Below are 17,745 nucleotides of genomic sequence, written 5' to 3' on the forward strand. Positions count from 1 at the left end.
AGGTGGAATTTGAATTGATTAATCATAATTTTGAATAAATATATTTGATTTTGAATTTGTAATACTTTTTTTTATGGAAGGTTAGATTACTGATTACTTTTAAAAATTCATGATATTTTTAATTTTTTTATATAACTAACATTTTATTCAATAATATATTTAATGTTAGTCCAAATGAGATGATTTTACAATATATTTTTGATATATCTCTCTTTCATTTCTTACCTGGTTCTCAATATTTTCTAAAATATTATTATATTTCAAACAAAATAGAATGATTAGTTAAGACATGAAGACAATTAATTTATCTTCTAACCCTACCATAATGCAAGGACTCAAGCTCTTCCTGAGCTCTTGATTTGTTAATGTATTTATTAGAATATAATTATTTATACATTGATATCCATTAGATATCTAGTTTAGACTCGTTTAATTTGTGTGTGTGTGTGTGTGTGTGTGTGTGTGTGTGTTCTTTTAGTTGATTTATGATTTTCATATTAGATTTTATTATTAGATGAGATATTACAGTCCTACCCTCCCAAAATTACTTGTCCTCAAGCAATTATGATATTGATTTCATTCATTAGATACAATCGATTAGATGATGTGAATAGTTTCAACTTCAATTAAATTAGGTGTGTGATTTCTTTCACGTTGGATGATGTACAAGGACAATTTATAGGTAATTTGTTAGATTTCATAATACTGAGGTTGGTGAGTTACCTCAAATGATTGTACTTATAATTTGATTGATGACTTTATAATTGAAATATATATTATGATTAATCTAAGTCATAGTTTCAATATCGTTTTGTTGTGGATGACAACTCGTTTAATGATCTCCTGAGGATCATTAGTATACATTTTGAATTGAAATGCACTTAATAACTTTAGCATATTGATCTCAATTATTTTATGTTTCTTACATGCCCTCCTTAAGAGGATGAAAATTTAAATGTTGTAGGGTGTTAGACACTCATCTACAAATAGGCTCCCACAAGGTATTGGGACTACATATTCGTACCCATCTTGGAATCTTTCCTCAAGGCTTTTGCAATCATGTTCTTACCCATCTTAGACTCTTTCCTTAAGGAATTTGAAACCATGTCCTTACCCATCTTGGAATCTTTCATTATGTCCTTACCTATCTTGGAATCTACCTATCTTGTGAGGATTTACTCAGGTTCTCCCATCTTGACAATAAATTATTCATATTCATGAAATTTATTCATCATTTATGTAATCATGTCCCCAGGCTGAATTATCATCTTTATTCAATAGTTTGATCTTTTATTGATTGAAATGCTTATGATCGTATTCACCTTATAGGATATGCTCTGAGACCACTTGTAATGCCCCCTTTTACGGTCAATCAAAATTGATGTTTTTAAATCAATTGTAATGCTCATAATAGTCATTTCAATTATTGAATGTTACTTTTGTTTGGGTTTCCGACCAAAGGATATAGATATTATCCAAGTTGCCTAGACACCATCTATGGACTCCCTCAAAGTTTACAATTCCAAGTTTGTTTCACGAAAGGGATGCTAATCCCTGCCCTCTATTGGGATATGATCCATTAGATTGGATTTATACAAGCCCCTCCTTGGTAACATTATATGCTTATGAGCGTAAATCAAATTATATTAGAAATACTCTTGTTTAACAATTATTTATAGTATTAGAAAGTCAAGTCAATATTAACTCTATTATTATTACATATTTAAACTTAAAAATTTATTCTTAGTCATATTAATAATATCAAACAATAATAGAAATTCGATATTATTACTAATTCAATTACTAAATTATTCTTATTTTATTTATTTATTTCCACATTGCATAATATAGATAATATATATTTATTATAATTTATGTCTTTTCTAATTTATTTAACATACATTTACTTGATCTTCTACTCTACATTTGGGACTTCTTTAATTATTGATACCATTTATCAATAAACCATCCTATCTTTTTATTAATATAAGAGAAATATGTAAATTGGTAGGATAATGAATAATTTGGAATATCCATTGGATTTCTTCCTTAAGTGGAAGCTCTCATGTTATATCAGCAGGTCAAATGCATGGGGTTTGCCTTTTACATTTTCTTGTTTGCTTTTAATATAACTTTCATAATTCTCTTCTTTTTTAATGTTTTTTTATATTCTTCTCACTCCTTATCTCTCTGTGTCATGTGCTCCTCTTATGATGTGCTATATATATACAAGCTAAATAATTTGTGGCCCTAAGAAAAGATATGTATATAATTACATGTAATAACTAATGTGAGTATTACTTGTTAATATATTTATTATTATTAGTATGTTATTGTTTCATTAATATATTTATTAGAATATAATTATTTATAAATTCATATCCATTAGATATTTAGTTTAGACTTATTTAATTAGTTATTTATTTAATTATTCAATTAATATTTATTATTATTTATTTATTATTATTCAATTTTATTTATGTATATATGTATTATATTCATCAAACTTATATATATATATATATATATATATATATATATATAATTTTATTTTATTTCTTTTAGTTGATTTATGATTTTAGTATTAGATTTTATTATTGGATGGGATATTATATGCTAGTATTGAGTTTTGAGCATAAAAGGACATAACCATGTAACCAATAAAGTCTTAGAAATAACTATAAAGTCATCTAAAAATATCAAGAAAAAACCTTATCATCATGATGGTTCAAAGTTTTTCCATTACAATGTGTGTCTGATCATGACACTAAACATTGTATGTGTGATACAGTATCCAACACTGTGTAGATGGAAAGAGAATCTACATTAGAGAAAAGAAACAAAAGTTTAATAACTTGTTGGATAAGACAAAAAATGAGCTTTAGATCTATAATAATCCATTCCACCGCATTCAAGATTGCTTATTTTTGTTTCATTGTCTCCTACATTGCATGACAATCCATTCATGAGCATATTTACAATCACTAAGATCTCACCTCCCAATCAGAGGACTAAAGAATTAAACTTGACATTCACACTTCTAAACTCACCCATCTATGAGGAGCCTTCTATGTATACATCACTGTGAAGATGAATGGAAATGGAATTAGAGTTGTTATGGTTGATCCTTCCTGCAAAGTGGATGTAATCATAGAGGAGGTCCTTTTTGTGAAAGGCATGTGATGAGAGATGTAAAAAAAGGTCAAGGCTAGCATTCGAACACATAATGTAGTTTGTGTTGGCACTATGATGGAAGATTGGTGTAAAACATAATGAAGATATACGATTGTCATTGATGGAAACTGTGATCAATGGAGGAAAGAACATGATTGGTGGAGGTATAACAAAGACATGATATAATCAATAACTATAATAGAGTAGCTAATAGTATATAGGGCACCTTCACAGTGGTTGAGGTAGAAGATAAGTCAAGAGATGCAATCATGTGTACAAAGTCTAAGTGATTAACCCATTGCATAGTTATGATTGCAGCCTAATTGGTTGACTAGTGTAAACAGTGTGAATTATTCTAGATGTCAAGCAAAGGAAGAACACTTGAAGACTGTTAGAAGATTCAAGATCATTGAAAGATCTAGTGTGAATGATCCTATTGGATGATGTGTTATTTGAGCATGAAGGTTATGAGATGTTGAGTTGATGTCAATTGGATCATTGAATTAGTTTAAGGAAATACTAAAGTAGTGCATTGGGAAAGGAAATACATTTTGACTATTCTAAGTGATCAATATGGAAATCTAGTTGAAGGTCGATAAGGTTGAGACAAATCAAATGAAGATTTTGAGATATGTGAAATGCTTAAGGAGATTAAGTAGGAAGCTTAAGATTTGAACAAATGGTCAAGATTAAGAGGCATAGAAATGTACCTAACCAAATAGATCTTAAAGAAGACTTTGTAATAAGAAAAAAAATATAGAGAACAAAAGAGATTGGGTGAAGTGTAGAGATCATGAGAACATAGAAGAGTAGAGAACTTATTCCAATCTAACAAGCAAGGAGTGCCATACCTAGATCAATGATTTAGTTGTTTCCTAACACTAACAACAAACAAATCCCTCAATCTAATTGTAAATACCTTAACCAAATAAGCGCTTAAGAGGATAGTTCAAATCATTTAACAGGGTAGATCCTAGAAGATCTATTTGCACTTCTAACAAGGTACAAATCACTCCTAATAGGGTGAACCCTCAAAAAGGCTAATTGTCTACTCTTAATAGGGAAACTCATTTACTACAGTAGTGAGCTTGTGGGTATCATCCTCATTGTAGTTTTCGCCCTCTAACAAGGGTTTCCATGATACTACAATCATTGTTTTATGTTTGATGATTGGGTGTTGGTTTAGTGTTGTTATCTTTTATTTGTTAGAATCAATTATATGCTTTACTATTTGGAGGGCAATATTTCAATCTTGTGGAATAGTGGTTGAAGTTTTGAATTACCTACTTGTACTGATTCACAAACGCACCCCCCCCCTCGCCCCCCTAGTACATAAGAATAATCCTAATAGTTTTGTATTCCTCCTTTTGGGCCTACCAGCATGATGGTCCTCCTAGGACCCATTGCATTGTCAAAAAAAAATTTCACTCCTAAGTTAGACTTCTTTCATGTGAAGATAGGCATTCCATGACTACACTCTATTGGGGCAATCCCCTTGATCATTTATAAATATTTGAATTTCTGACATGCTGATACTATGCACATAGTCCAAGATATTGATTATTAGCCCTTTGGTGTCCCATTGGGGCCTCCTTTTGACCATTTTTAACCTCGTCCAATGGGACACTTGCTTCCATAATGAAGTTTATTATTTAAAGCATAAAATAAATATAAAACTAGGGAATTGATTTACAAATTAGTTCAATCCATAGCACTTGTGGCCCCTTCAATTTTCAATCCTACATCTTTGCATACAAATGTTTGGAGTGTGCTTTTCCTTTGGTCCCTCTTTAGGAAACCATTTTCTTGGAATATGCCTCTCCATCCATCGAATACCAAGTAGTCTCTAGTGGTGTCCCTTATTCCTACTGGTTGTGCCTAACTCAAACAAGGGAAAGACACTCGTCATGCAAAATCTTAAGGTTTTCTCTCTCAACCTACTATGTACGTGGTAAGGGTAAATAATTAGGTGTCCTCACTCTTCTCCATTGGTTTTTGTTTCCCAACCTTAAAGGCTACCTCTATTCCTCTTACTACTTTCAGAGAAAAAAAAAAAAAAAAAAAGAGCTTGTGTGGATGAGTTTGTAGTCACTGCTTTAGCAGCACCTCACACTCCATTGATAGGACCTCCTTCTTTTCTACTGAGAGCATTGTCAACCTCTACTTTGGAGTGGGATACTACTTGTTAATGTTGTAGCTTTTGTCAAAATTAATTGACCTAGAGATAATCCTTCTATGATCATTAGTTAATAATCAGTTTGATAAACCCTATATATCTACTTATATATTATATTTAATTATGGATAGATGGATGGATGGATGGATATTAACATTATCTAATTAATAATTAATTTATAAATTACCATAGAGACATGTCTCTTCTAAGCATATGTATATAATATTAAAATTTTCATTTAAAACATAAAAAAAAGATGGCAATGTTATTACATTTATAGAAAACAGTATTTACAAACTTAACATGGTATGAGAACTAGGTTTGAGTAATGAAGGAAACTACTGAGTTCAAAAGGTTATGAATACATCATGCACTGCTAGCCCATTTCGTTTGAGGTATTTTGTTGACTATCATATGATGATATACAGTCCCACGTGGAAGAAATATTTGGCAGTATATAAACGATGGCCCTATGCAAAAGTTAGATAAGGGGCCGCACAATCTACTCTGACAAATTGAGCGAAGGATAGGCCAATGTATTTGTCACTTCGAATTGACTTAATTCTAAAAGAGGAACTACGACCATTGCTCTGTATCCAAGCTTAAGGAGGAGCAGAGGACAATAAATTCACAAGGAAGTGACATGGAATACTTAACGGGAGCTATAAACTGAACAATATATTGTGTTCATCACTTACCAGGAAGGCACGAATACGAAATCCCTACAGGATGAGAAAGGCAAAGAACTTGACTAGGATATTATCGTACAACATTTAAAGTATAACAGAGGTTTAGACGAGAGGACTCGTCATCGCATACCGTCTTGGGTGGTCGAATCATTAGGAAATTCCCAATATCTGATTCGAATACCTTACTCACCATTGGGAATCCAGTACTCATAAACGACAATCGTCTTAGTCTAGTGTTTTACATTAGTAATCTAATGATCAGGCTGGATAAGGTGAGGCTCTTGAAGCGAATGTCCTTGATGATTGAGATTATGAGTACCCTTCTATGTAGAGAGAGTTTGACACTTAATTCATCAGAGCCAACCTTGTACAAGGAGGTCATAAGGTTGATATCAAATTCAGAGGGAGTATGGCATTCCATCAGAAGCAACCTTGAACTGAAAAAGTCAAAAGATTGAGAGGGAGAAGTTCAAGGTGAAATTCCTTGTAATATATTCTTCTCTGTAAGAAAGAACTTTGAGATGAAAGCCCTTGCTCTGCCCTCTAGGAGTAGTTATCGATCCACCCTCTGACTTGATTCATGTTGGATATCATGAGAGATATTATTTTAGATATGTGGATTGTGTAATGAAAGGTGATGATCTTTTATTGTTGTATTTGCAAGGTCGCTATTATAAGGTGACAATCTTAACAATGGCTTGACATGTTATCATGATGGACTATATTAAGTTGTTGTTCCAAAATGTGTTGAAGATCATGATAACGAATGTATCATGATAGACTACATTATGAAGTTGTCCCAAAATGTGTCAAAGATCATGATAACAAATGTACCATGATACACTACATTAAGTTCTTGGCCCTGAATGTATTGGAGATCATGATACTTGTTATGATGGACCACATTAGGTTGATGTGCTTGAGATCATGATTGTTCTCTAATAGGCTACATTCAGTTTCTATCCTATAATATGTTGGAGATCAGATAACACATATCCCTCTAGGATATAACATATTATCCTGATAGGCATCATGAACTTCATGTTGGTGCACAGACCAAGAGAATATAAGTATGATGAATATCATATGATTGATATTTCTTGTTGAATCATACTTCGGATAATATCGAAAGATAACATCTAATTTTGATGGATACATGTTGACATCCTTACATATGTCATTCCAACAATAGCATATTGAGATCATATCTCTCTATATGCTTGAAAGCATAATGTGTTCTATAACAATCCTCCCTAGCTAAGAGGGAGTGTTTATGATATAGCTTTAGTCAGATTGAATGGACCTAGATATTGTTCTTGTATGGTTATTGGTTAATCAGCAATTAGACAAACCCTCATACACACACATATATTTGTGTATATCTCTGTGTGTGTGTGTGTGTGTGTGTGGATGTGTACATACATATATATAGTCTATTTAATGATTAATTTATAAATTACCATAGAGACATATCTCTTCTACGCATATTTATATAACCATTGAAATCTACAATTGGAACATAGAAAAAATGATACTGTCATTACATTTGCAGAAAATGATCCAACAAACTTAACACTGTTGAGTATTCTTAGGATTCTCTTTCTTCTCTCCATTTACGCCAAAACCATCTTATGCATGAACGTAAACACCGTCAATGAGAACAGGGCTTGGACCATGATGCATTGCCCTACACCCAAGTTCATTGTTTTTTCTTTGATCTAGACTATATTTTGACTATTTTTATGCATTTGTATGTAACTCTTAGTGGCATTTCTATTTATTCCAAGATGATTATAATGTATACTTTCAAGATGACATGGATTCTCTAGTATCAAATGTAATGCCCTATCAAAATACCCTTGGTGCAATCCTAATACTTTTTTTTAAATGCATTTTGTTGAGCATTAGGCTTGTGCCAAGTGTATCTCGATGAGGTGTTATTCATGAGGTAGGTGTTATTCATGAGGTCACCTTGAAGTTGAGTACACTATTTGTATCTTATGCAATCATCTTTGCTTAGTTTATCCCATCTCTAGACCCTCATCGCAACTTTCTTAGGGTTCTCAAGCCTACTATAAAGGAGAAAATATATCTTCTCTATCATCTTAGGGAGAGTTTGATTAGGGCTATATGCTTGAGTTTTGTCACTAGAAGTCAACTCTTCTGACCCCTTTGTTTAAGGAGTGAATGTTTGAATCTCTTGAGGATATCATATGCTATTGGCTATCTTTACAAGATTGTTGAATCTTGCCTCAATGGAGGCTATAGGAAAAAATATCGAGGTAGTTTCGTCATTTACTCTAGTTATCGGTGAGGTGCCTAAAGTTGCTTTAGAAGTCATACCTGTTTGTGCTTGTCATCTCTGCTCCTATGATCAAGATTAGGAGGATGATGATCTAATAAAGAAGGATTAGTGAAAAAGTCCTTTTAATCTTTAGATTACAATAAGTGTCTATGTCCGCCCACGCTTATCTGTATATGTTTTATTTTTTAATGGGAACTAAGTTACTTCATTGATACTTAGAAACAACGGATCTATCTTATGCACAACATCCAATTTGTCATCTATATCATCAGCCTATCATATCTTGATTTTCAACATTTGAGAAGCATGCAAAGCAATGGGAGCATTTAGACATTCTTGCTTGTTGATTCAAATTATTATTTTATCTCTAACTTCATGTGTTCTCTATATGTGAAAACTTTGGGACCATGATAACTCATGTCAATATATAGACTAATTATTTTTTCACTACTATTGGCTCTTCTCACCAAATAATTGGATCCCCCTATCTATGTATTTTTGTGGTTGTGGCTATCATATGTCATCTATTATGAGGTAACATTCCATGGAAACATCTCATTTCTCTTTAGAATGGTTTTTATTTCCCTTTGTACATCACAATCCATACTAATAGGGGGCTATCATATTTGCACTATCTGCATTTTACAAAAAATAATTCTAATTTGTTGTCTTTGTTGGAGCCAATCCATTATCTTATTTTATCTACATTTGTAGAGGTTGGTCAACTATCCAAATCAATTCCCTAAGGTGGGGGCAAAAAGTAGTGTCATAAATTGTACACCATGCAATTCCACATCTCATGGCACCTCTGCTTTAGCTAGATCAAAATTTCCACCCACGTCTCCATTTTACTTGCTTGTCTACTCATCACATTTTGCTTTGACTTTCAAACAATGTGAACCATTTTGAATCAAAATATGTGTTGTAAAGAGACTCATGTTGTGCACACTTGTCCTACAATTTTTAACACTAAAGGTGGTTATTAGAGTGTTACAATTGTTTTCTTTAGTAAATTGATACCTCCTTTGATAGATTATTAACATCTCGAATATGTTTGAGTTAGCTTAAGAACTTAATTTTGACTTCGTTTCAACCTTTCTTGCTCATTCTTGCAATCTTCTTAGTCATTGGAACAACTTGTTGAAATTCTCAATCTATCTCACAACTCCATGTTGTTAATTCATCTCATCTCTATTGCATGTCATCTATCAAATTTGTTTTTACCTTCATCCCAATGAGCTCTTGTTTATTAGCATCAAAAGGGATTTATCTTTTTATCTCACATGCACATGTTTCATAATATCTTGAAGCAGTATAACAATAGTATCTCTTTTATCATTTATCTTGTATTAATTATCGTGGTTGTCAAATTGACTATTTGTCTTGGATGTCCATGTAGGTTGATACACAAAAACATGGGTATGATTTTGTTAGACCTTTAAAACAACCACCTCAACATTCTTCTTGAACCTTATTGTTTTTTGTGCAGTCTCAAAGAGGAGAAAGAAGTGGCACATTGGGAGTCCACAACATTCATCAATTGTAAGGTCTTCCTTTTATTTGTCATTAAAGCATGTTATCTCAATCATTATGTATTTCGTGGTATTGTTCTCAATTTAGTCAATATTATGTTTAGTTGTTAAGTCGCCTTGCACCTTTTTGGTATGGCTATTAGGCCCTATTTATACATGATGCATGCCTACGGTGTTGGCGTCCTAATTCTATGTTATAGTCTTTGACTCTTGCAAGTGTCCTACACAAGGAGCTCACAAAGCCTATCAGTTGATCTTGGTAATCTTCTCTTTCAATTTCGATTATCAAAATATTTTTATCATTTCATATTTGTTTTTGATAAGATAAATAGGTTTTGAAGGGAGCCTAAAACCTTGTACAAGTCTTAAGATTTTCAATAAGTTCAGATATAAAGATAATGCAAGCAAAAGCAGAACTGGTCACCTCCTGAACAAAAGGTAACCAAGGTGACAAAAAGCTTATCACCAACCAAAAGTAAAGATCCAGTAAGGGGGCTAAGCCAGATATATCACGATTTGCCCTTTGATTTAGAACCACCTTTGCACGATTGGAGGTTCATTTCTAAAGGAGGAGCTGATGGTCTAGTGTACTTTCTTTTTACCACAGTCCAACCATCCTCCACCTTAGCTGCCTCAATAATTTAATCCCCGGAAGAAACTGAACAATGAAGCCCAAGGGGATCCGAAAAACCAACAATCTTCCTAGAAGAGCCCATTGCCAACTAGCCCCCCACAGAACCAGGAGGAAGGACAGGGGCAGTGGCAGGAGAGGGTAAAGGGTCCTGGCCCTCAACAGGTTCAGGAGGAACATCCAATAATGGGATAGGAGAAGAAACAGGGACCTCCTCTAACACCGGCACCGAAAGATCATCAGCAGAGGATACATCCTCAGATACAACCACTGAATCCAGAGGCGCATCATTGGATTTAACTACTGTATAGTGTTCAAAAGAGGCCCCTGACCACCAGGAAGGTGGTTGCCTAGATTTAGTCATCACAGCAGCACAGCAAGCAGCAATGTGACCAATCTTATGACATTTTCTACAACGAAAAGGGATACCTTCATAATCCAACGTTTGGGTCCAAGAGCCCCTCGAAGAATCCAAACAAACCATCTCAAGAAGGCCCTTAGAAATATCCATCTCTACAAGAAATCTAGCATATGTCGAATGAAGGATATATGAAGTGTCTGAGTCCACATATAAAAAATCATTAATGGCATCCCCAATAGATTCATAAACTGAATCTAACCAAAAATGCATCAGGAGATTCGGTAACTGGACCCAAATAGGAACCATGTTAAAGGATTCAGTAAGCGGATCAAAATCCATATGACACGGTTTGGCCATAAGAGGAAATTTGTCCTCCCATGAAAAACTGTGATTGCACAAAATAGTCTTCCTGTCTTTAACAGAATCGAACTTTACTATGAAAAAGCCTTTAGCCACCGGAAAGATATGGACCTCACTATCATTTCATATTTGTTAGATCATATCAATATGTTTATTTATGCACCTAGTTAGTTAACTCTTTAATTTAATTAATCTTTTTAGCTCACCAAAATGATAGTAAAAGTGAAGTAGTGCTAGGGCTTTCTTCCCTTGGGATTCAATAAATCTTGAGGGTGGTAAATCCCCTTCTCACCAAGTTGACTTTACAATTGTCAATGGTATCATCATAATTAGTGTATTCTTCAAATCTGAAACAAAATATCATGAGAGGCCACGCCAATGCACCAATAAAATATGATTTAGATTTTCAATACTAATTTAATGAAAAAACATATAAATGTTGAATCATTTTGATAATGTGGACCTAAAAACTTAGATCATAAATAAGGGACAAGTGATAAATAAATGTGTGCAAAAATATTGAGACCGGTTTTAAATTGTCACGCAAGATTTTGAGAGGCATTGAATTAGGATTTGGATGGCCAACTACTAAATCCTCCAAAGGATTGTGAAATACATATTAGATTGTTTAAAAGATATTTGTTGCCCCTTCCACATTAAGCAATAAAATATCTAAAAGAATATTGACTATAATTTACTTTATTACACAAGAGGTACTTGGAAAAACATAAAACATGGCATTTCTACCACTACAATCTAATGTCAATCATTTTAACCTACTCTTTAATTTATCATTGTCCTATCAATGATTGTTTATACAAGTATCAACTTTAATTATTAAATACAAATACTTGTCAACAACCCTTTTTGATGCCTACATAGGCATTTTCATCATGTCATAGTTATTACAATCGTTAGCATGACTATAGTCATAGTTTATTATTGTATAGTTTTAGATCTCTAAAAAAATATATTTTTATAATAAAAATCTCCCGATATGTACTATGGAAATGTTAGCGGAAGCACACGAGTAATTTGTAACTTAACCTGAAGCTATTGTTTTAAATTTTGGGTACTAACAATGCATGGAATAGTCAAAAAGTTGGCATTCCATAATGTCCCCTAATGCCTACAACCACCTTAAGAATAATTATGCATAATTGTTATAAAGTCATTCGGCACTTGTTTGCACTTAGTCAAATATCTTTTAGTTGCTCGAACAATTTGAAAATTGGGAGTACAAGTAACATTCCAACTCTTGGAGGTACAAGTAGGTGACTTACTACATGATTTAAGTGAGGTTTAAACACACTAATTTTGAGTTTTTCAAATTCCATGAAATTTTCAAATCTCTCAAAATTTTCAGTAGCTTACTTGACGAAATTTCTGCTCATATTAGCATGATTTTCACCAAGGTATCTCAAAGAACCCAAACAAAAGGTAAAACCAATACCTATACAAATTGTCATACTTTATTGATGTATGATGACATAATTCATTGCTTATAGATATTTTCATTCAATTATAGATAGTCATTATTAACATTAGCAACTTCTAAAATCACAATTGTTTTAGATTAAGGTAAAAGCAGGTTTTGAAGGGGCCCTGAAACCCATTACATCAAAGAGAAAGATAAAACATTAAGCACAACCAAGTTTTAAAAGGACCTGAAACCAGCCAAACAACTAAACCAGGTTTTGCAGGGACCTGAAACTAGCAAATATGACCAGTAAAATTAACCAAAAACTCTGGAATCTGAAAGGACAAACAGACTGGAGCATAGCAGCCAGGAAGGCTATCCAAACCAGATACCAGAAAACCAGTGACAAGACCATAACACCAACCTAGAAAAACCAATCAGCATAAGGGAACAAACGATTTTCCTTTTAAAATGAGGTTACCCTTACGCAACCGAAGGATCATATCTGAAGGGGGAGCAGAAGGCTTAGCCTTCTTCCCTTTAACAGCAATCCAACCATCCTCAAACTTCGCTGCCTCAGTCACCCAATCCTCAGAGGACAAAGACCCGTGGAACCCAAGGGACGCAGAGGCCTCAGCAACCCTATGAGAGACAGTCAACAACTGACCCCTAGGAGGGTCAACCGAAGTAGGGGGAGAGACCATATCCTTTACCACCAGGTTGGAAAGAACGCTGCCCACAGCCACTGAATCCACAAGATGAGACGCCAAAGCAACCTCCGCAACCACCGGCACGAAAGGAACACTAGCCTCAACCTCTGAAACCACAAGAGCAACCGAGGATTGTTTCACCGTATAATGCTCAGAGGAGGCCCCAGTCCACCAAGAGGGGGAATGCTTGGGTTTGGATTTCCCAGCTACACAACGAGTAACAACGTGACCCGTCAAATGGCATTTCCTGCAACGAAAAGGGATTCCCTCAAAATCCAACATTTGAGACCAAGACCCCCTCGGGGAATCCAAACAGACCACCTCAGGAAGACCTTTAGAAACATCCAAGTCAACAAGGAAGCGAGCACAGGTCGAGTGGAAAATATCCAAAGTGTCAGCATCCACATATAAGAAATCACAATTGTTAATACAATATTGTCAAAAATATTTTGTAACCATTAAATTCAATTTAAGTACCAATGACTGTAAATTCCTAAAATATTGAATCCTCTGTTTGAGTGCACCAAATTGGAATTGAAAATAGGAATACATGTTCCAATTTTGACCTAAAAATGAGCATTTGCAATTAGGTGGAATATCAATTTCTCATTCATATTCTCATTTGACTTTTTCATACTTGATGAAAATTTCAAGTCCACTCAAACTCTCCAAATCAGAGTGACACATAATCTTTGCTTGATACAGCTATTAGAAGCTTCCCTCTACAAATACACGGAAAAGATAATAGATCAGTCGTTGCTAGTAAGAAGCTCAGATGGAGCAAAATTTATGGGGTGTTACAACCGAGAAGCGTGTGCAGATAGACTTAGAATTATAGGAATGCATTCAAGTTTCTTAAACTCGGACTAAAATTAAAATTTGATAGGAAAAAACAGAGAAATAATGGAGATGGACCTGCGTGGAATCCATTCCAAGGCATTGCCAAGTCAAATTGACTGGCTAAGAGGGCAATGCGAGTTGGTCTCGATCAGTTTCAATGTCTCCATCGTGAGCGACAGAGTCTAGAATAGGTCTGATTGGAGAATAGAATCCTTTATAAATGCTCGATCTACATTTCCATTCGAATCTCCCTTCACATACACATAAACCCAGATTCGAGGATTGATTGTTTTCATCAAATTCCCACAGGAAAAGAGAGACACTGCACATAGGCAAGGAGAGAGACAGAAGACGCAATTCAGATTATGATGCCTCTCAAGCTAACAGGAGCTCTGAATAGTAACACGACTTTGCAAACAGTGGCACAAAAACACGGTCATGCTATAAAATCAGCAAGTTATGCAAATATATCATGGCGTATAAATCTGGATCATCGTCAGATTGTTGTGGCCTCAATGACAATCTCATTGGATGCTCACGCACAGAGCTATGTCATTGAAGCACACAAAGAACTCTGCATAAACTAGCGTTTGTAAGGTCCGTAAGGATGTGAGAAATTCATGCCTTCATGCTATCTTGAACAAGCTCAATTTCAATTTCAAAATTTGAACCCAAACGTTTTGTAGAACCAAACAGACAATAACAAATTCCTATTCTGTTCCTGCAGCCAAACGGACCCTAACTAAAACATGCAGGTAGCAGATGCTGCCCTTCCCCCTGATTTATTTCTTGTGATTTCTTTTGACTCCATTATTTAAGCATTTAGGGTTTAGTTTTTGTGATAATCCACTAATCATTCTGCAAGTTCCCCCTCACATTATTTGTAAAAAAATTTGCAACAAAATATAACCGTTTCCACATAATCTATAATAAATCTAAAATAAATATGCAATTGAAATCCACATGCAAAAGAATAAACAACATACTCACAAAAATTGTGACACAAGATATACTTTTGGAAACCGTCGTTGAAAGAAAAAACCCAACTTCCAAAAACATCCATCACCATATATTATTCAACAAAAATATCATTGTAATACAACCATGGAAGCTCTACCAAACAATCTATGTGAACAAGCATAAATCCACACATCTCATGCCATGCTTTCAACCTTTACAAATGCTCTCTTAGCTAACCTGTCAAGCTTTGTACCGCTCGACTCTTTCATTTTTAACCTTTTGTCTTCTCACACTAACAACTACCCTTGTGGCTATTTATATAGTAGCAAATCACACAAAACCACCAAGTGGTATTACATAAACCATGCATTAAAACCATATACTACCTAACCCACTGACCCCACATTTAATATTAAAAATTTAATTATTTTTTCCAATATTAAATAATTACATGAAATATTATCACAATGTTACAATACAACTCATCAAGTGTATCTCATGAGAATCTTTACATGTTGCACGTCCATCTAGATACAACATTACATAATAAAATAAAATAATGTAAAATAATATAACAATATTATGCAATGTGTGCAACACTCATTATCTCAACATTATTGTTAAAGAGTCACTGCTTTTGGTAGTTTTCATTTAGAGTGATAGTTTTCAGACATTGTAGTTTTGGTTTAAATTATTAGTATTCTGATATTGCCAAGAAGTTGACATCTAGAGACAATCTGGGACGTTATTCAACAAAAAGAAAACTATAACCTGCGCAAGAGTTTTCCTTCAATCTACATAGAAAACATTCATAATCGTTTTTCTATGAGTTTGATTGCAACTATATTTTCAGGAAATACCATGCCGAATGAGATGCCGAAGCATTAGACTTTAAGAATTGGACTACAGTGCATAAGCAGATCACTAATTCATGGTTCCTTAATTTGCAATCTGCAGCCAATGGAAGGAGAAAAAAATTCATACCTTTTTGCATTTGAAAGTGGGTTTAGTTATACTTTCGTAAGTGTCTTTGACAGTAGCTTTGTCATGAAAACTAATCAGATAAAATCCGCCTCCTAAACACTGGATAGAAAGAAATCACACTAGAACTTTATGGTGCATAGTTAGCAATAACATTTGCCCAATATGTAAGAAAAAAATAATCGATGGCCCCCGCTCCTCCTGTTCAACATTTTGGATCTCAAGCGCATGATTCTCCCACTCTTTCAGGAAATGTTGCGGTTACTACTCTCGCTTGTCGTTTGGGTGGAGGCGCTGATAATGGTGGATGTGATGCGGGTGTGGGCAGTGTTTTGTCTGCCTCACGTTTGGATGCTTCTACGGGTGGGGGTAGGGCTTCGTCTGCCCCTCGTTCGGCCTCTGTGTCTCCTACTCCTCGTCCAAGGTCTCCTAGTTCTGGATGTAGATCTTTTGCAGACGTGGCTGCCTTTGAAGCGGGTTTACATCATGCTTCCATTTCCTCTGGTCCCTCTCACATTTCGCTTGTAAGTGCTTTAAAGCCTATTAGGGTTTCTTTAGATCCAAAATCAGTTGAAGACATTTTCAATACGGCAGAAGATCTTTCTTCTCTTGCTGCCATTTTTCGCTCCCACTGCTATTGGCCCTCTCTTGCTGATCTACATGGCTGGATCTCGAAGAACTGGATGCCACTTATAGATAATAAAGCCCACATCTTCTCGTGTGCTAAAAGTTTTTTTATAGTTAAGTTTCGAAGTACCAATGACAGAAAGATTATTTTGTGTCACAATAATTTTTGTTGGTAGGGCAAATTTCCACTCATGGCCAAACCATGGCACATGGATTTCGATCCTCTCTCGGAATCCTTTAATAAATTCCCTATATGGGTCTGGCTCCCTAATCTTCCATTACACCTTTGGCAAGATTCGATTTTTGAAACTATTGGGAATGCTATTGGGGATTTCTTATATGTGGATGTTGACACTTCGAATATTCTCCATTCGACCTGTGCTCGCTTTCTTGTAGACTTGGATGTCTCTAAGGGCTTTCCTGAGGCAATTTGCTTCGATTCCCAAGGGGTTCTTGGACACAATTGTTGGATTACGAGGGTATCCCTTTTCGATGCAAGAAATGCCACTCGACGAGTCATGTTGTTGCTCGTTGTGCTGCTGGGAAATCCAAATCTAGGTGACCACCTTCTTGGTGGTCAAAGGCCTCCTCTAAGCACTACACGATGAAACATTCCTCGGTTGCTCCTGAGGATTCTGAAGCCAAGGCTAGCTCCGAGCCGATGGCCAAGGTGGATGCTCTGGTGGATCATTCCTTGGATGCTTCTAAGGATTATGTGGCTGAGGAGTGCATTCATTCCAAGCCGATGGTGGAGGTGGCTTTGGTCTCTACCCTTGGTTCGAATGTCCCTCCTAGGGGTCAAACGTTGTCTGATTCTCTCACGAAGTTGTTGCGGCTTCTGCATCCCCTGGGTTCCTCGAGTCTTTGTCTTCTAAGGCTTGGATTGCTGAGGCTACGAAGTTTGAAGACAGTTGGATTGCGGTTAAACAAAAGAAGTCTAATGCTTTTGCCCCCCCTTTAGATAGGGTCCTTCGGTCGG

Source organism: Cupressus sempervirens, chromosome 10, assembly GCF_028749045.1.
Source record: "Cupressus sempervirens isolate cs-2001-9-10 chromosome 10, ASM2874904v1, whole genome shotgun sequence".
Lineage (NCBI taxonomy): Eukaryota > Viridiplantae > Streptophyta > Pinopsida > Cupressales > Cupressaceae > Cupressus > Cupressus sempervirens.